This window comes from Parasteatoda tepidariorum, chromosome X1 (genome assembly GCF_043381705.1).
Source record: "Parasteatoda tepidariorum isolate YZ-2023 chromosome X1, CAS_Ptep_4.0, whole genome shotgun sequence".
In the NCBI taxonomy this organism is placed as follows: domain Eukaryota; kingdom Metazoa; phylum Arthropoda; class Arachnida; order Araneae; family Theridiidae; genus Parasteatoda; species Parasteatoda tepidariorum.
Window position 1 is genome coordinate 24,928,737 of NC_092214.1, and position 21,780 is coordinate 24,950,516.

Sequence of the window (21,780 nt, forward strand, 5' to 3'; positions counted from 1 at the left end):
TAAATGTTATCAGGATTTCTGCTTCTAAACAAAGTAAAACAAAGAAAAGAATCATTCGGAAAAAGGAAAAGCGGCAGTCAGACTTATTTACAATATGAAATAATAGCATAAAAACTAAACATCTTTACACCTATATGTTTTTATTTAAAGAAAACTAATATAATTAAATTCTTTTAAAATAATAAAATAAAGCATTTTTATTTGTATTGGTTCTGATATTTCATTTTATCACTAGTGTATCAAGCAAAAATATCTTGAAATATTAAGCACAAAGTAGATATACGAAACAAAAATTTTACTCTAAATTTTTAAAGCAATACTTCAATGCAGCTAATAAGCTAAATTCAATACAGAATAAACCAAGGGTCTTCCAGACTTTTCATGAAAGGTCCTGTTTTTATGAGTAAAATTTACTCATAATTTTGCGTATCTAAAATTACTATCGAATCGGGTTTTTAGAACAAGGTTCTATTTTTGAGAGTAAAGAAAATGGGGTCTTGATTTTGTAAGAAAAAAAAAAAACGTAAAAACCAAATGTTTCAAGTTGTGCTTTTAAAAATATGAATCAAGGACGTCACTGACACCAAAGAAAAATTCTGTGAATAGTTCATTTTTAAAATATGAAGGGTCAGTTATTAGGATAAAATATTTTGTGAAGGGACAATTTCAATGATGAAAATTTCTGTGAAAGGATCATTAATGACCTATATTATTACTAAAACGACACTTGTCAACAAAAACAAAATTTTAAGAAACGTACGAGATAAGGAAATGTATTTAAAAAAAACTTTCTGACAACCTTAGGAAAATCTTTGTATCACTATTTCATAAATAATAACTTCTTGTATAAGTAGTAACTCTAGCTGTAAGTAAATTTAGTTTTCAAATTAGCATATTTTAAAACTATTATGTAATTAAGATAATATCTCAATGCATAGTTATAACTATTTTAACTAAATTAAATGAACTTTACTTAAAATAAGCTTTAAAAGTTACTACGCATAAGCAATAGTTCATTAAATAATATCATTGTAATAAATTTGTTAAATACTAAAATTTTTGGAAAGTATATTCTCGAAAATGTCAATCCAATCAGATTTTGTAATTTAGAAAGTTTCGAAATTTTTTTTTTCCTAATCTATAGTTTAAAAGTTAAATCAAATATAAGATGAGAATTTTATTAACTGTTGAACAATCAATCTGAGGACATTTTGTCTGCAACATGAATTTTTTTTTCTACACACAAAAATTGGATAAATTTAAATTCTGTATATTTTCTTATTTAACTTATGATTTATTCATTTATTTTTTAATTATTAATTTACTTTTTCAAAAAAAAAAGAGATGGAAACATTTAAAAATTAAGCTTAATGAATTTCAAATTTCTTCTGAATTTGTAAATTTAACAGTAAAGAAAATAATAATTCTTTTAGTTTCATTGCTTTATTTGTAATAGTAAGTAAAAATTAGAATTTATTTAATTTAATTCTGATTGATTATTAAAATATTTTTCTTACAAATAGCAATTATATATTTTTAAATGATCCCTGTTAATAACAAAACAAACCTTGTAAAAATCATGCTATATTGTCAAAGGTACTTTATTAAAAAAAAGAAAATCTAGAAAATTAAATAAGACAGAAATAAACCTTAAAATATTTATAAAAAGAAAAATTTCTTCAACCTTTTGCGACTTTTATAAATCGAAATTCTGTCAACCAGTTGCAAAAACATTTGAACTTAAGGCGTATGATAAACTAACAAAAGCAAACAAATCTTATATAATTAATATTTCCTCATACATATAGCTTAGAATTTCATCATCGAAAACTGAAAAAAAAAATTTAATAAGTTTTTAGATACTTATGGTCATATATTCATTTTTTTTAAAGTAATAAAATTGAAAGTACAGTTAGATTCAAAATTAATAAAAATGCTCTCATGTTATCGTCATTGACATTAAAATTCGACGAAAACGTAAGAAATATTCTGTAAATGAAAAAACGAAAAACTAGATAATCCTAATGTATTTTAAAATACCTTTGAGACCAAAAAAAAAAGAAAATCTTTTTTAATCCTCCTAACCAATGAAAAAAATTCAAAACAAAATTCTATTGATAAAAGCACATTAATTAAAAAAAATACATTAATGAAAGAGAATAGTTCCATTTTATCTAAAATTATAATTCTTTTTTTTTAAATAATAAATGGTTTGCTAGTTTAAAGAAAAGACAGAAATTCGGTTCAAAAACTTAAAAAAAACTTTTCAAATCACTTTTTTTTTACAGAAAAAGATAATAGAAACTATTGTTCATAATTTTTTTTGTTTTTCTTAACGGTTTTTAAATATTATTTTTAAAAAGTAAGTTAACTAGCTAATATCGAATTTATAACATTAACTACATAATTTATCCATTAAGTAAATATAACAAAATTATTTGCTTTTCTAAAAAATGTATTTAAACTTAAATAAATAACATAGCTGCATCCATGAGTTCAATTACAAAACTTTATGAATGTCTACAAGATTTTTATGCATATTAAGTTAAAATAACTCCAATGAATTAAATTAGTATATTGACTAGTTAACTAAAGAAACTCTTGCGTTCACTACTGTTGTCTTAAGGGGAAAAAATTCACACTTTGTGTCATAGTAAACGCGCTAGAAAATCTCAATTTCATTTCATATTAAGTTAGTCAAATAAACAGTAAATTATTATAATTGTCTTCATGGCACGTTTAAGATATATTGAGGTGAAACAAAACATTTGGGTATTATTTAATTTACACATATTCAGATGTGTTTTTGAAATTTAAAAATACCGGAGGAAAAATGCCTTTTGTATTTGTATCAGAAATCTGTTTCAAAACTGCTATCAAGAATTTCATCAACGCATTCACACGAAAATGTAGTATTCATTATTTTTAAGGATTTAAAAGAAAATAATAATAATGAAAACAAACGAAATGCCCGAAATCATTTTAACTTAGCTATTTTTCTCTCTTTCTTACTTTTTTTTAAAAAAAATTTGATTTAAACTGTTACTGCTTGCAATTTTTTACTTAGTATATTTAGTAATTTCATTTTAATATTTGCTGAATTTAATGTTTATTTATTCATATAATTTAGACATAGTTATCCAAAATGTAAATAGTTATATAAATGCAAAAAAGTAAAAAAAAAATTTAAATAGTTATATAAATGTTAAAAAAAATGTAAATAGTTATATAAATGTACAATAGTTTTATCATAACTTATAAATTAAACTTAATGAAAAAAAAAATTTAAACATTGCATTCGACGCGTTTTTGTTCCTTAACACTTTCTCATGAAAAATAAATAAATAAATATGTTAACTTATTAAGAAAAGAAAAAAATGAGCTGAAATCGAAGCAAGTGCCTGAATAATTTCAACATAGTGGTTTTTTTTCTTTTTGTTTCTTTAAAACTATTTTTCTGTGTACATTTTGTTTTATAAAATAATCTTTTTTTATATCTTCAGGTTATTGCTCTTTTATTTTTGAAATAAACGTTGGAATAGTTTTCTGATAAATTTTAATTTACAAATAGGAGCTATTTCTCAATTGTTAGATACAGACCGGTTTCGTTATTGTTACCCCGTGGCGTAAATGTCATTTGCGTCTGTCACAAAGACATAAAAGATAGCATTGAGCTTTAGTTTGCCTGTTTCTTGTAAATAAACAAAGAAATCCGTATCATTTGTTTCCTTGTGTGTACAAGAAAACAAAAGCTATAAACAGTTTGATGGATAATTCTGGAAACATCTTTCAATTTACCCATGACCTAGCTAAGAGTAAAAATGTACCACTGGAGGCTAATTTTCACATCGTTTTGTTTCATAAATACGGTAAATAACATTTTTTATAAAAAGGAAAAATATTAAAATTGTTGATATTTCTGCCTTGTTGTATTATATTGTTGAGATAGCTTTGATAAAACTATTTAGCTTAAAATACAAATTTCCAAAGACTTCAGATTTTAAAAAGAAAAAAAAAAAAGAAAAAAAAAAGTAAGTGAAACATTTTAGTATTAAAGCTCGTATCATGCAAGATTTAATAATAATAAATAATGACTTTTATATTATTTCTACGTCAAATAATGGCAGTTGAAATATGTTATACGACACATAGTTTTATTCGCATCATATAGCATAAAACTATGTATCATATAACATATTGACATATGTTATATGAGACATGGTTTTATTTAAAACACAAAATTAAAAGGACTTTAAATCAAAATGAAATTTTAAAAAATTAAAACAACTGCACATAAAACATTTCAGGATTAAAGCTCGCATCATGTAATTTAAAGATTTAAATAAAATAATAATAAATAGTGACTTTTTAATATTATTTTTAAGCCAAATAATGGCAGCTGAAATATGTTATATGATGCATAGTTTTATTCGCAATCACAAATGTTTTGCACTATGATTGATATTTTCGATAAAAATTAAATTAATTTATATAGGATGTCTGTGCGGCTTTAAAATAAAAACAAACAGAAATACGTAATTATTGAAGGTGCTCTGCTGTTTCAAAGGAATCAAATCTATTACAAAGGTATTATTTTTATTTCATTTTCCTTATTTCTCAACAATTATAATTTATTTTCTTAACAATATAATAACTTCATATTGTTTTAGGCTAGTTTCCGCTTTGTCTACTCCTAGCATAAATTCCTTTCACTTTAAGATTTTTGTTAAAATTAATTTTAAAGAAACCTCAATTCATTTAACTTGGATGATTATTGAATAAAATAATTTTGTTACTACTGGCACACTAAGAAAAAAAATTACACGTCATGTTAAGCATATGGGAAAATCACATTACATGTTGCTTTAAATAATTTAAATTTGGTAAAAATGTTCAGAGAAAGTTTCATTTAATTTAATTTCGGCAAATTGTTTAAATGTAATGGAATTACAGTGGATGTCCTTACCTTAAATGTAATAAACTTTTTATCAATTTTTGGCATTTATAATGTGAAGTTATATTGTTGACGTCATTTAAAATATCAGTATGCTTAAACATAAATACTTTTACTTAATAAAAACAATAGTCTACAAAAGGGAAAATATCTAAGATCCTTCTTAACATGGTGAGCAACTAAAGTAGGTGCTTAACATGGGCACGTACGTAAATATATAGTACATACAACTATTCTAAACAAATATAAAATTAATTTGAATACCTCTTTGGAAGAAAAAAATATATTGCAAAATATTACCCCATCCTAAAGTGAGAGCAAAAAATAGTTTAAAGGTTTGACGTGGAAAAATATTTTAAAAAATAGCATTTTTGCATTAAAACTTAATGTATGAAATGGCATTTTATATTAACTCTGAAAAGCATAATGTAAAAAAGAAATAAATATTTAATGCATTTTTGATATTAACAAAAATTGTTTATGTTAATAAAACACGAAACTAAAATTTGGGAATTGTAAAAGGATCTTTATTGTAAAATAGTTTGTTAATTTATCTCCTTAAGTATATTATAAGAATACAATAAAATTTTCTCTTTTAAATAATGAGTTCCCTTAATAGTCTTTGTTAGTAAAAAACCGAAAATTTATGAGTATTTTAAGAAAAAATTTAGTCAGCTTTTTTATAATACTGCGCTTTTCACCATGTTACATTCATTAAAAGTTTAATATAACTACAAGTTTTCACTTTACCGTTCAGAAATGGATTCCGATAAACGTATAGTGCAACTTTTAAAAAGTTTCAAATTTGGTTAATGAGATCAAATTGTCATCTTTTTTTCCGTATTTCTGGTCACGGCTTTTCAAAGCATAATTCAGAAAACATTTGAGTGAATTTATTCAAAAAATCATTTTCTATTGAACTCTCCTCAATTTTTTTAGAACATTTTCTTTCTTTATCATCAAACAATTGTTCAAGTTTTTCAATTGATTTCAATTCGTGCAAAGTTCCAATGGAAATTATTTTACTAAGAATAAGACGTTATCTCTATTTCATTTACGAACCTCTGATATAATAAGTTAGAGATGTCTTTGTCCTCCCTTTTTGGCCTCCAATTACAGGCCGCCGAAGTTTTTTCATGCCCCACACTTTCAAATAGAGAAAAAAAAATCGAACGTTTCGGACATAGCGCTTAATTAGCTAGATTTTTTCACACATGGTGATTCTTTGTAAACCAGGTGTGTTAATTAAAGTGTTTGATTCAAGCATACGGATATTTAAATGAATATTAAGACTAATTCAGCGATAAAACTATTCATTTCTCTAAGAATTCTTAACTGATCTGCCATCTTGATTATTAAAAAAAATGTTAAGAACTAAAGCAATAGGATAAGATAATTTTTATGTCTTTCATATCAATCGGATTTTTTTAATTCGAGTTACATAAAAAGATAAGCACTTCATGTTCTGAAGTTTTTATTTAACTTTTACGAGCAAAACTTTTATATTTTATTCATTAAGTGAAAACTAAAAATTTAAGTACGCTTAATAACTCTAGATAATAAATTAAAGAGAATTGGTCTTTTATAGATAAAATGTTAGATTACAATCTCAAGTAAAAATGTGTCAGTGAATACTAAATTTCCTTTAAAAAAAATCAATTGTATTATGTTTTCAACAACTTCAACAATTATATTATGTGTATACATTCTTTACAAAGTACTTTAATTTATAAATTTAATTGTTCAGATATAAACTCAATTCTATTGCAGCATTGTATTAATATATATACTAATTGCATTTTTAAAAAAAAATGTGATTAGTGTGGAAAGTAAAATTATTAATTTAATGCAAGGTTATAATTGTTTACGTTTTAAAGATGTCTTAAACGCATTACTATTGTGTGTTTTATTTCTGCAAATAATATTTAGAAATATAATTTTCAAAAAATTATTTGATATGCATTTAAATTCATCTTTTTCATATTAAATTAACATTTAGTATTAATTTAATTAACATTACATATTAAATTAATTTTCACAAATTCATACCAACTTTACATAAATAATCTTTTTTTTTAATAAAAGCAAGTGAAGATTTATTTGCTTGCTCAGATATAATCTCATTTCTATTGCAGCAATGTAATTAAGTTCACCAAATAAATAAATAAAAAATATGATTGTTTTGAAAAGTAAAATGTCATGTTAGTTTAAACCTGTTAGCTTCTAAAGATATCTTTAATGCATTTCTATTTTGTGTTGCTAATTTTCCAAATGTTTTGATCAAGACCTTTCACAAAATATATCTTCATTTACTTCATTTGCATAAATACTTTAATAAAAACAAGTGTCCTCTCCCCCTTTTTTTCCGATGCAAAATCAAAATCCTTATTATTTTTACCTACATCTAAAAAAATATTGACATTGATTCCATTATCATATTTATTTACTTCGATTTATTTCAATTCTATTGCAGTATTTAATTTATATAAACCAATTATATTAAAATAATGGATTGTTTTGGAAAGTAAAATTATTACTTTAATTTCTTACTTACTTTAATTATTACTTTACTTACTTTAATTATTACTTTACTTAAGTAAAATTATTACTTCACTTTACTTAAAGTAAATTATTACTTAGTAAAATTATTACTTTACTTTTAATGTTAGTTTAAACTTATTTATTTTCATCAGATAAATTTATCACATTGCTATTTTGTGTCTTTATTTTTACAGTTTTTAGTTCATTTTTTTTCGTATTAAATTCATATTTCTTAAAAAATCACAACTCATTTACTTAAATAAAACTTTTTTAATAAAAAAAGTGTCAAATCTTCCCTCTTTTTTCCCCGACGCAAAACCAAAAATCATATAATTTTTCTTACATTTAAAAAAAATCAAAAAATATGTGTATATTCCCAATTCAAGGTGATTGACAGATTAAAAAAAAAATCTCAAAATACAAAACGAAAGAAGCGATTCATAAATCTCTCAGTAAAAAAACGATTTTTGAACTTAGAGATTTTTTAAGAGTGGTGAGAAAATATTTCGCTTAAAATAAACACAGCCGGTGTTCGATATTTTTGACAAGATAGAAGATAAACGCGTTATCTTTAGGTTAATGAACCAGAGCAAGGAAAGCAAAATTCATTATCAGTCACTTCTTTTTCAGTCAACATGTGTCTGAAATTTCCGATTTCCAAGACTAAATGACGCAATCAACTGATTGATAAAAACCTAAAAATCTTTGAGCAATTTGCAAGGAATTCTTCCTTTGTAATTTTTTTTTTCGGTGTGTTTTATTATTGTTATTTTAGCAACAAACACACAGATCTTTCAGGGTAATCTTATCAAAAAGGTCATTTTAGATAAAAGAAAAAAAACAACTACCGAATCCACCTGACAAGCTCAAAACTTTTAAGGTAGATATGAATAGTGTCTTCTGTGTTGTGATTATTTCACCGCAAAATAAATTTAGATAAATTTTAAAAAAATAACAATTATATAGTAAAAACAAGAGTAAGACAAAAAGTGCATAAGATTAAATATATATATATATATATAATTTTATATAAGTCAAAGAAAGTTAGATTTTTTAATAGTATATAACTAAAATAGATAGTATTAATAACATATTTTTAAATTAAATAAAATTAAAATAATTAGAATATTAGGGTATGGTAATATTTTTGATGAAATAAAGTTATTGCACTTGAATATAATTGAACAAAGACCATCAATAGATTTTTTTATAAATATAAAAGAAATCTTAGGTAAAATTGGTTTTAAATAGAACAAAATAAATTTGAATGAGTAATAGGTAAGATAAATTGAATGAAAAGTAAGATCAATTTGAATGGAATAAAATTAATAAGATTGGTGTATATCTAAAATAAGGATAAAAGTAATATGGATGTAAATTAAAGGTTAAAATTAAAGGTTAAAGGCCACTTATTATTTAAATGCAAGCCACTGAAGTTGCGTCACATTGTAAAACAAATTTTAAATATTTTTTTTAAATCAGAATATTTTTCAACGACAAAAACCTTCTAAATTTAAATCAACTTATAATAGTTTATGTCTAAATCCTAATCCAGAAAGACAACTAAACTTCCCTTGCTTTTAAACACAAGAAAATTTTAATTTCGTAGCGTTATCGATGGAAAAATCACGTTTTAAATAAAGCTCTAAGGGAATACAAAATAAAATTAATGAAAAAAAAATTTCTAAAACTAAATAAATTAACAATAGATGACTAAACGTGGCTAACTCACAAAAGCAGGTTTATTTTTAAAAATAAAAATGTTTGTCAAAACATTTTCAATAAAAAAAAATTTCCAAGAAATTATAGATAAAAAAACGACACTAAATCTTCAATGTCATCAAATATAATGTTCACGTTTTAAAAAAGTTTTTGATGAAAGAAATTCAAGGACAAAAACCAAAATCAATTTTACATACTTCAATTGGAAATTCCGATAGCCTAGTAAACTAACATAAAAAACAGGTTTATTTCGTTTTTTTTTTAAGGTTTTATTTCATTTTATCAAGCTATTATGAGTACCAAAAAATTTATGCATCAAACTTTTAGAAACGGAACAGCATAGAATCTGCATCCACTGTATGAATCATTTTCTCATCGAACTAGCATTAAAAACAGAGGAACATTAAAGACAGAGCGACAGTAAGCAATTCAACGAAAGCTGTAATTTAAAATTAATCAAAAAGTAAAGAAAGCTGACATTGCAAGCGTGAGAAAAGTAGGAAGGGTCAGAAATTCTATTTGCTTTGTTTTGATCAAATTTCCAAGAAAAAGAGACAAGAAAAGTGGTACTGGCGCCAACACGAACGAAATAATTATACACGAAAAAGATCTTACAGATTTTCAAAAATTTTATTCGTTATATTCTACTTGAATAAGTGGGAAAAATCTATCGCTTCTTCATGGGTCAGTGGCCACTGGAAAGTCAATTGAAGTTCACAGACGAAAATTTCGAAAAATTAGCAAAAATTACAAAAATAAATTCTCCTTTAGAAGACATTTGATTACATATCCGAAAATATTACGTAATTATTTGAAGAATGATATTTTTCGTACATTGAGAAAAAAGTATAGTCAAAACTATTAGAATAGGGTAAAATTTGCCGTGTTTCTGGCTCTATGGAAACACCAAATATCTCGGTACTTTTCACCGAAGTGTTTTGGTAGTGATTTTGGTAAAATTATCAATAAAATATGGTGTTGTAACAAGAGATAAAATTTATTAAATGTGGTAAAATTTGGTAATTTTATCAAGGTACCTCTGACCATTGCATAAATATCATTTTCGGTTTAACTTAACTACAACTACAATTCGGTTTAACTTAATTACAACTACAATTCGGTTTAACCTAACTACAATTTTGAAAACTCATTTCTGTTAAACTTTCACCATATGAACACCGAAAAATTACCAAATGAATGGTTTAAATGACGCATATTGTGGTTTTATTAACCAGAATTAAAAGTTTTTTTTATTTTATTTATTTCTTTAAACCAGAAATGCCATTAGCATACGGGTCAGTAATTTTGCTAGAATTTTCTCTCCATGCAGTTTTTACACTTAAATATAATTAAATGAGACATTAAGCACAAACACAATATTAAAGTTTCATTTTGTTGTTGTTTTTTGAAAAAACATGGAAAAAATATGGAAAAAGATTTAAACTCAATATTTCTAAAGCCCAAAAAACATTAAGTTTTATTGCAAGCTATCAATAAGAATATAGATTCTTTTAAAACTAATATACTTTATATTTAAATGAAACAAAAAAGCACAGTAAAAGTTCAAAATCAATAATTTTATTTCTAATTAAGTTTTAAAATATAAAATCTTTTATTATCCATTCAAAAAAAAAGAAAAAAAAATGTGGACAACTTCAAAATTTCTCATGCATTTCAATAACAGGTGTTCAATGAGACGGTGATAAATTTTCAACAATATCCCTTATCAATTTCCGCGTTTGCGGTACACTAAATTGAACAAGATCTCTATTTAAATATCATTAAACGGAATGCTAAATTCATGCAAAACAGGCATGCGAGCAAATCACAAACCTATTTAACTCTCTTTAAAGCTCTCTTGGAGTCGTGTGTTCTCAAATTGAGGTGGAGGGATATTAACTCAACCCAGGACATGATTTGGCTTTAATGATAAACTGACCATTTCACCTTTTATTATCGCTAGTCGACCACAAGCCATAAATTCTCCTTTCCGTGGCGTGACGATATTTTCACTCAATTGAGAGCAAAAGCGAAGAATAGCAATAAATTGGGGGTCATCTTTGATCTTCAACTGCGATCATAGTTCAAATGGAAACCCTGATTCCATTTTATGTTTCCTATAATTTTAAATAAAGATAGCGCGTTCGAATTCGTCAAATATGCATGGAATCGAAACACCAATAAAAGCTTATCTATATAATTATTTGACTTTTCTTTATTTTTTATTTATTTTGATTGATAAAAAGTGGCAAAGAGTTCAGCATCCTAGACTTCAATCGATTAGAAAGATACCGCTCAAGTACTACGGGGAAAAAAAAGGATTAGAGATATTTTTGGGGCTAGATATCTAATTGCTCATTGAATTTTGTAATTCGTATTGATGACGTGTTAGGAGCAATTTTCAATTAAAAATTACCAAGAAATATTTGGGAAATAGTTTTGGATACGAAGAAGTTTACTTAATTATATTCAGATCTATTTATAGATTTAATCATTAAACAGTAAATCATGATTATTTCAAGTTTGCCCTCTAAATAATTGTCACATTTTTTTTTTAATAATTCATAATCAAAACAAATTAAACAACAACAAATCAAAATATATAGGTCATTTTGAAAATCCACACGCAGAAAAAAAAATATATATACACATAAATATATATATAATTATATATATAATTAAATTACAATTAAATGTATAATTAAAAAATATATAATTATATATAATTAAAATATATAAGATACATAATTTTAAAAATATATATACAATAAAAACCAAAATATACAGCATTTAAACTATTCGCTTTATAATTTCATCATTAGTAAGGTAACGATTGACCGGAAATTCTGATTTTCAAAATTATTGTTTTTATTACCATACATATAGTAAAAATTACAAAACTGTTAAGTAAATTTAACTGAATAAATGGTTTTTATGCCAAGCCTAAGGTAACACGATAAAATTACAAAATTTTATCATATTTAACAAATTTTATCATATATTATAAGACGATATTTTTGTGTTAATTTTACCAAAGCGATTCAGTAAAAATTACCGCGCTTTTAGGTGTGCTCTTATAACCAGAAACACAGTAAATTTTACCATATACTGGTAGTTTTGACAATAGTCTCTTTTTTTTTCAGTGTAGAGTTCACAATAAATAATAATTAAAAACATAATAAAACAAAAATGACAACGAGTTCAGCAAATTAAACTCCAAGTGATTAGAAAGTTACTAAGAAGTATTAGAAAAAAATATTAAGAAATATTATTGGGATTAGTCATCCAATTGATCCTTAAACTTTATAAATATTACTGCTGACATTATTACTACGACGTTTTTGAAGCTTATTATTACAGTTAATTTAAAAACTGAAAAAATTCCCAACAAATAAAAATTAAATAGCTGCGCTATGCAAAATTATGCGAAACTAATGCAAAGTGAATAAAAGGTAATCTTTCATAGTTAAATTATGCTTAAAAACCTACAGTAAACTTTTAAAGATGCAGATCAATTTTATATGTTAAAGTATGCATGCTATTAAATGTTTTCCAGAATAGTAGGATAAATTTTAAAATTAGCTCTAAAATTTGCTTAGATGCTGCTCTAAATATATTTATAATAAAGGTGTCATTGTAAATCAGATTTTATTAAAAAATTTTAAAATTAATCATTAGGGAAGAATTTAAAAATTTTTTTGATTACCCAATTGTCTGCCTGAAAAATGTAAGTTTTTCCTATTTTAAATAATAAATTTAATACACACACACACAATTACAAATGAGTCCACATCAATAACTTACAAAGTGAACAAAACTTGAAAGTTTATTCTAAAATGCTCTAAAATGATTTACTCTCATAAGAATATAGATATTCAATTAATTAAACTTATGGATATAAACGCATTTTGTGGATAGATAGAGACAGCAAACATGGAGCTGAGGCGAAAGTTGAAATCACAGAGCCGTTTCAGTTCTCTCTTATTATTAGAGCGGGACTTTAATTTCTGTTGGAAAAAAGGGAAGAAAAATGCCATTGAAGACCCCACCTCAGAAATTATAAGTTTTAGTGTAGGTGGGCACGAAGCCAGTAGATGTGAAACAAGAGTAATCATTATAGTAACGATCGTCCCCAGTGAAGCAGGGCAACTAATGAGCAAAAGCTGACGTTTGAAAACATTGTGTCCGGTGCTTCGAAGGGAAATGATCCAACCTAAAACCTCAACTGATTATAGTAATGGTTGTATAACTACTTTGGAACATTGACCCAATAAAAATGGGCCTCAAATTCCAAGAATTATTCCAAATGTGCTTTTCATTTTGGAGTAAATCTGAGGCTCAATGCAAGAGCAATCCATGTCAATGTTAAACAAAAGGTTATGTAGAAATATTAACTACAAGCGAAAAAAAAAGTCAATATTTAAGAGAGTTAACAAAAAATCCTTCTTCTAACCAATTCAAATAATTAAACACTTAATTATTTATTTAATATAAAAATAAAACGATTGACAAAAGGTTATGTACGTTTAAAAAAATTCCTAAATTCCTGGAGATAAAAAAGATCAAAATGATGGGAAATTCAAAATTGTCAAATTTAATGTCAAAATAATAAAATGAACAGAAAATAACTCTCTTCTAATTAATGCCATGTCATAAATACGAAATTACCTAATATATATAAAATAAATAATAATAAATAAAAATTATGTAATTTTGGTTAATAAAACCAAAATACACGGTATTTAAATCCTTATTTTGATAATTTCTCCGTAACAGTTATAGTTCTCAAAATTATAGCCCTCAGTACCACACATTTAGTGAAAATACAAAACAGAAATGTAAATAATACTGAATATGTACTGAATAAATGGTTTTTATACCATTCTCGAAGGCAGCATGATAAAATCAGCAAATTTTAATACATTTACCAAATTTCATTACCATTATAAAACCATATTTTATTGTTAATTATCAAACCAGTTAGGTAAAAATTTCCGAACTTCTTGATATTCCTATGGAGACAGAAACACGCTACATTTCACCATATTCTGGTAGCTTTGACCACACTTTTTTTCTCAGAGTAGAAATTTAAATAATTTGATTTTTCATCATTGAGTATTATTGCAATAAGTCAGAGAAATATTGCTTTTTTCTGAAACTAATTGAATAGTAGAAGAAAAATCCAATGTTAGGAAAGTAAACACTAATATAAGTCGATTTTGAAAAAAAAAAATTTACTATAAAAATAAACGATTGCTTATTTAAAAAATAATTTTTAGATGATTCTTGGTAGGTGGAAAAAGGTGCAAGAGTAAAAAAGCACCTGGTAAAATAAGAGAATCGGAAAAAAAGCACCAAAAAATCACTTCTTAGGATATATCATCATTAATTTAGATTAATTTTGTTTAAGTAAAGAATTTCTTTGTAATCTTTCATAAATATTTTAAACTAATGCTTGCACAATAGAACATTTCTAAGAAACTAATATTTTAACAGATTTTAATAATAATAATTGAAAATAATTATTAGCTGCGAAATTTTATTTCTTTTAATGTATTTATGAAATAGGCATTTCCTTAATGCTATTATTGCTTCTCAGATAACTTTAATAGTAATTTGCAAAGCATAGTTTATAAAATAAAAATCAAATTCCGCTTAATAAGAAAAAAACTGTTTAAAATATACTTGTCATTAAAACATTTTTTCTAAAGCTCACTTGTTACTTATAAATTATTACTTATTAGACCTTAACATTAATAAAATAAAAAATATTAAGATTATTTACAGTAAGTACAGTATTTTTAGGTTAAAATAAGTTCCATTTCTATTAGACTTGCTCTTTTTAAGAGCAACAATAATCTAAATTATCAATATCATTATGTATTTACACTTACTTCAAATCAAAAATCTAAAACGGCACGTATATCGATAGTAAGGTCATGCCATGACCATTACTTGGTCATTAAATTCATATGTCATTTAACAGTCGAAATGTTTTAAAATTCTGCTCTTCAAATTAATGATTATGTTTTTTTAGGGGGGGGGCTTTTTTTTCGGTGCTTTTTCATGCTACTTTGTCCAGATCTTTTACTTCGGATGCTTTCTTTTCCGTTATTTTTATTTTTAAAAAGCTACCTTGAAAATATTTGAAATATATATCCATGTCTTGGGAATCTTTGAAGTAAATAGTATGAAATAAAATATCTAAATAGTGTAATCGATTGCAGTGCCTTATTACTTCTCACAATAAAAAATATTATAATATATTACAGTCTGCAATATTAACGTAAAAATAGGCTTTACATTTTTTTTTAGATGTTTCTTAATGTTTCGCTTTCTGGAAAAACTTAAAAGAAGAAAAAAAAAAAAGCTTATGTCAGGATAAAAAAAAAAAAAAAAAANAGTATTTTATTTTACAGTTACAAAAATTTAACAGAAACAATTTTATAAATATTATGCACTTATAATGAAATGGCGGATCAATAAACAAAAGTTATCAAGCGATAGTCTATAACATAATTAATGTATTCGATATATCAGTATAAAAAAGACAACACTTAAAAATAAGTGTCATGTCTATAGCACTAAAAAATTGATAACAATTAATTTCTGAATTTCGAGTTGTGCATTACTTTTATAATAAATGAAACCTGTACAAATAGTAACGATAAACAAACTACACTATTTTTAGATGGATAGGTTACAACCATTTCCGATACATAATAAAAAAGAGAACTAGGATAGTTTATATTAGGGGGGGGGGATCTAAATATAGAGATGATCATCCACACCAATCCCATGACACTTTAAATGATAAAAAGTAAACAAGTTGCATGAAACTATTTTTCTTGTCTTATTTAAACACACTTTTCACATCCTCTTAAGATAAAATAAAAACAAAATTATAATATCACATTATCTAAAAGTTAAAATTTTTTCACAACCAAAGACGTTTAAGCATATAAGGAGTTTTGGTTAAGATTAATTGATAGGGAATAAAATTAATCAACATTCTAACTAAATATAAAATATTATATTTTGATTATTTATTTTCAACAAAAGGCTCTATTGTTTATAATAAGCCGATAGAAAAATCAGTAAAAAAATTTAATGTTTATCTAAAAAGTTATTGATTGCAGAAAATTAAGATCAGCATTTAAGAACATTCCAAAATAACTTTAATGAAAATATTTCATAAAACATAATATCTTTTATAATTAAATTATAATTTAGATAAAACATTAGTAAAATAAGTTCAACATTATATAAAAATTATTTTTTAAAAATAAAATCGAACCAGCAAGGAACTTTAAAATAGTTCAATTGATATTAACAATAAGTTGTGTGACGCTTTAATCGAAGAAAATTAATATTTACTAGAATTCGATCACTTATATAAAACAAAGTTAAAGTATTTAATCTAATAGCGAAACAAGATAATCGACAGTATTTATTACAAATACTGCCGTTTCTACACTAAAATAAGCAATAATAACCATGAAAAATATAATCAATCTAATAAACAGAATAATTGCTAGTAAATTTAGATAAAAAATAAAACGCTTTTGAATACATTTATTCTTGTATATAATTTTACCAAAGTGGTTATTTAAAAATCCATATTAACAGCAGTTCGCTATATTTATTTATAACTTAATCGTGAAGAATTAAGTTGCACTTACTAAAATCTTATTATAATTTTATGATAAGTCTTTTTAGGCAATGAATGCAATAAAATATTACAAAATATTTTTAGTTCAATGTCCTTTTTTTCCCAATAAAACTGATTAAATTCATTATCAGCATATAATTCTTATCATCATATTTAGTATTTTAAAATTTAATACAAAAATAACCTAAAAATTAAAAATCGCTAATGATCTTAAAATTAATCCTTTACTTACTTCACACTTAATTTTAAGTTTCCTATTGTTGACATAAAATTTAATAATTTATACAAAATAAAATTAAAGTATTTAATCTAATTGCAAAAGAACGGAATCGGAAGTTCTTATTTACTAATAAAAGTGTCAAGTAAATTGTATAAAGATAAACAAAAATAATCACGAAAAATGCAATCAATCAAAAAATAGTTTTATTTTAAGTTTTCCAAAAACATTGAACACAATTAAATTATATCATTTTTTAGATCAAGATCATTTTTTTTATTTATTAATACTAATTAAATTTATAAAGTGAAGCTAATTATCATTATCATATTTATTATTTTAAACTTTAATGTTAAAACAACACTGTAAACAAAGAGAGAGAAAAAAAAAAAGAAGAAAAGCGCAAGCGATTTTAAAATGATTCCTTTATTTTTTTGTATGCACTTTAAATACTAATCCAAAAGACGCGCGCGGAATTAAATGCTCATCAAAAATAAACTTTTAAAACAGGAGGAAGTGAAGCGGAAGAAATTGTTTTTATTTGTTGGACAGTCGCAGACCCAAGATGGGCTGAAAGCGTGGCAAGTGACATGCGCCAAAGCATCCTTTTCTTAAGCGCTCCTTAAAATCAAAAAGAGAAAGCGCCGTCTTCTGAAAGCACGTGCAAATTTAAAACCACGCGGCTTCCTCCTCATAATAATGCCGCGGACGATCAAAACCAAAACAACCGAATCATTTAAGACAAAAAAACAGAGAAAAAAATTAATCGCCTTTATCGCTACGAAATGTAAATCAAAAAGAAAATGAAAGCAACTTAACTATACCTTAAAAGTGAGAAATGCCGTTCACACTTTCAGCGGGACTTTCGAGTAGTAAAGCTATTTCTGTGGCTGGATTCGCGGGCGAAAAAAAATTTTTTTACGCACTAGTGACCGACAAAAAAAAATTAAGAAAGTTAAATAAAAAAAATGAAACCCTAAAATGCTATGTTTAGATTTGAAAGAATGAATAATAAGTCTGAATAAATATATAAAATATTTTACCTTTATAACGAAAAATAAGTAACAAAACTTCAATTTTCTTGTTTATGTTCGAGAAAAGTATCGAAGCCAACCATCCGCCATCTTGACTGTTTTTATGTGTGTGCTAGGCCCTCGGGAAGAACCACTTAGTTTAAAAAGTGCCCTGCAGATGGCGATACTCTCAATAGCTTGATTTCTTTTGAGGCATGTAACTAGGGTTTTCATATTTGGCCATCTATCATCAAGCTTTTTTTTTTTTTAATTCTTTTTCTTAACGCTTTTCCCCTTCGTTTTCTTTTTAATTTACGATTTATTTTTGTGTTGCGGAATGAGTAGTTCATTTTTATAATTGGCCATGAACTTGGCGAATTGTTTCTTTCTCCCTTTAAATATCTTTTTTTGTAATACATTGCTGTAGCATTTGTCATGCATTTATGTGTTGTAGCGGTTGATTATGTATTTGTTTAAAATGCGAAACAATTATAGAAAGGAATTAGGAATGGAAAAAGGATTCAGTTTCGAAATTGTTCTTCTACTCATCTCTGCTTTTTTTTTTCTTCAAAAAAGAATTTTGTGCATATTACAGTTGAATGACGTACTCTTGCTCTCTAATGTATACAATTTATATTTTATTTCAAAACATTAAGTTTATCAATTCTTTAGCTGTTAAAGCAAGTTTCTATAATAATATAGCGATGATATGTCTATGCACTAAAAATAAAATAAAAATAACCAACATATCTTATTTAGAAGAATGTTAGTGTATTAAATATCAACAAACAGCCTATCATATAAAATAGTACATCATACAAAACTACAATGCTTATTAAAGCGACCATGTTGAATTGCAACAATATTAATTTAAAGTGAGTGAACTTATTGTTCTTGGAAGAGCTGTGCAATTGGCAGCTGAAATGTTTGACTCTGGACTTTTATTTAGTTATTTATTTGTTATTAATTTTTTTTTATTTATTTTTTTTATTTATCTATTTATTTATTTTTTTTGGCTTCAACTGCAACTTTCTATCGAAAATTTTCTCTGAATCCTCGAAAAAATATTCTGATTATTAGTTAGTAAATATTAATTTCAATTTGTGCATTCACAATTGGAATTTAATAGTTCAATCAAGCAGGGAAATCTTGTTAAAATGTTATAACATATTTTAAATAAATGTAAAAAGCCTCTTCTAAAGAATTGTATACAGCTTTTACCCGAAACTCCCAACGCTAAATATCAAATTGCAAATAAAAATATTTAAGTTATTCTTAAAAATTCTAAAGCTGGATTTCAATTACATAAAAATGTGTTTTTACATGCATAACAGAGATAGTTATTTACAAATATAAAGAATAATGATATTTATTTACATTTAATAAATGTAATTGCATGTATAAAAAATTGTCATCTATCTTTATATACATATCAAATAATCATATATACTTACTCACATGCCAAATAATACCTTTCTGAAGCGTTATTTAATTTTATGCATTTCAGTATTATATTTTCGTTGCACCTTAGAAATACTTATATAACTAGACAAATTATGATGCCCACCTCATTTATGTTGTAAACACATAATAAAAAAGGAAATATTATGAAAAATTTATATTGTTGACAAATTGATCAATATTATACATCATGACTAATTTATTTTAGAATTGACCTGGCAAGTAAACACTTTACTGTATTTTTTTTTAACTGAAAATAATATGATCCACTTACGAAACAGGTGTCAAAATCTCCGCAAAACTTCACACGATTTTCAATCCATACTTTAAATTTATTCTAATTTTTTTTTTAATTAAAGTGCAATTGTCACCATGTCACATGTTCTAAAGATGTGTTCATGCACAGGTACCAATTTTAGACACCTGCGACAGTGGAGATGAGGAGATTTTCAACCCCATGCGCCAGCTGCCACGAGGTGGATCGCAAAGTTTAAGGTCAATTTTAACGGTTTTTCGAGCAACGTCTAAACAGCAGGTTTTCTTTGCTATATCATAAACAGAACGACCCCCTCTGTGTTTGAGTATTATCCCTTTCTATAAATTCCTTTGAAAGAATTCCACACAACCCATTCCCCTTCGCCAAGTCTCTCTTAGCAAGAACATATTTTAAAAGAAATATTATAAATATTTTACTATAATATACATTATTTATCAAATGTATATTATTATTTAAATATTTTATAGACTATTTGTCAAAAGCCTTTTATTTGCTTATAATTTCAATATAATATAGACTATTTGTCAAATACATTTTATTTGCTTATAATTTCAATATAATATAGACTATTTGTCAAATGCATTTTATTAGCTTATAATTTCAATATAATATAGACTATTTGTCAAATGCATTTTATTTGCTCATAATTTCAATATAATATAGACTATTTGTCAAATGCATTTTATTTGCTTATAATTTCAATATAATATAGACTATTTGTCAGATGTATATTATTTGTTAACAATATTACTGAAACGTTAATTATTTACAGAGCAGAAACTTATGAAAACAATTAAAGGAAAATTCTGGAATAAAATTATAGTATTTATTTTGTTATTAATTCCATTTTGAATGCTCATCAAAAAATATTTCAATTTCAAAATTAAGAAGTCGAAGGGAAAATTCATTACCCTTCTCATGGACTTAGCGTGAAAGCATTTTCTAAATTAAAATTATAAATATTGAAATACATTGTACACAGTTTGTCAAAAATTATTTTAAAATATAGGTAATTATATTATAATATAAACTATTTATTCGCATGAAATTTTTTAAAACAAATATGAAAAAAATTCGTAGAAATTTATAAGATTCCTTTTACTATTTTTTTTTTTTTATATATATATAATTTTGAATGTTCATACTATATGAAAATTTGAAAAATCAATTTGATTTCATAAAACTCAAAACCAAAATATATTTCTTAAAACATTCTCCACCGGTAAGAATAAGTAAATACATATCTTCAAATGCTTTTTATAAATGTGATGACATAATATTTGATAATAATTTTTATTTATCGTGAGTTATTTGTTGACAATTATAATATTATATCAATTATTATGCATTGCTCACACTGAGCAAGTATGTATTTTCAAAAGTATGCGATAAATTTAGTCGCATAATATTTGCCAATAATTATAATTTGACACAGTTTATTTTTCGACAATGATCAATTATTGAATAATGAATTGATTTGCAAGGATCATGACATAATTCGTCAAGATTTTAATTGTTAGCCGTTTTTAAAATAAATTGTTTTTTCTACCAGTTTACTATAAAATAATGTCTGAAAGGAATTATTATTTATTATTATTTAACTTTATTGCTTTCACCAGAATCTGAAAATTCGAAAATTGTCTGTAACATGCTAATATAGTAAAAGGAATTGTAATTTAAAGAGTCAAATTAAGGAAAAATTATAGTAATAATTAGTCAAAACTATTAAAACAAAAGAAATATTTAAAAAAATGAAGAGAGATGTCTTAGAAGACAGAAGTTCAAAAGAAAAAGAAGTCCCATTCGATATTATAATAAGAAAAAAAGATATTCGCAACTTTTTCTTAAATTTTTTTTTTGCGTGATTTATAATTAAAATGTTTTTATTATTATTTTTTTTTAAATATTTTATGTCTTCAAAAT

At 24.8% G+C, this 21,780-nt stretch overlaps 1 protein-coding gene across 4 annotated transcripts in view; it reads right to left on the minus strand.

Annotated features, from left to right (window-relative positions):
* LOC107449700 (zinc finger protein rotund) overlaps positions 1-19,974 on the minus strand; it is a 558,914-nt gene extending 538,940 nt beyond the window's left edge. For 2 of the 4 annotated variants that reach the window (XM_071187674.1, XM_043043921.2), the window contains exon 1: positions 18,150-18,302. The gene's annotated coding sequence lies outside the window, so the exon portion shown is untranslated. Of the gene's footprint in view, positions 1-18,149; positions 18,303-19,854 lie in introns of those variants that run through there. The other 2 variants (XM_071187673.1, XM_071187672.1) reach the window with 2 other exon arrangements.
* Between the last annotated feature and the right edge of the window lie 1,806 nt (positions 19,975-21,780).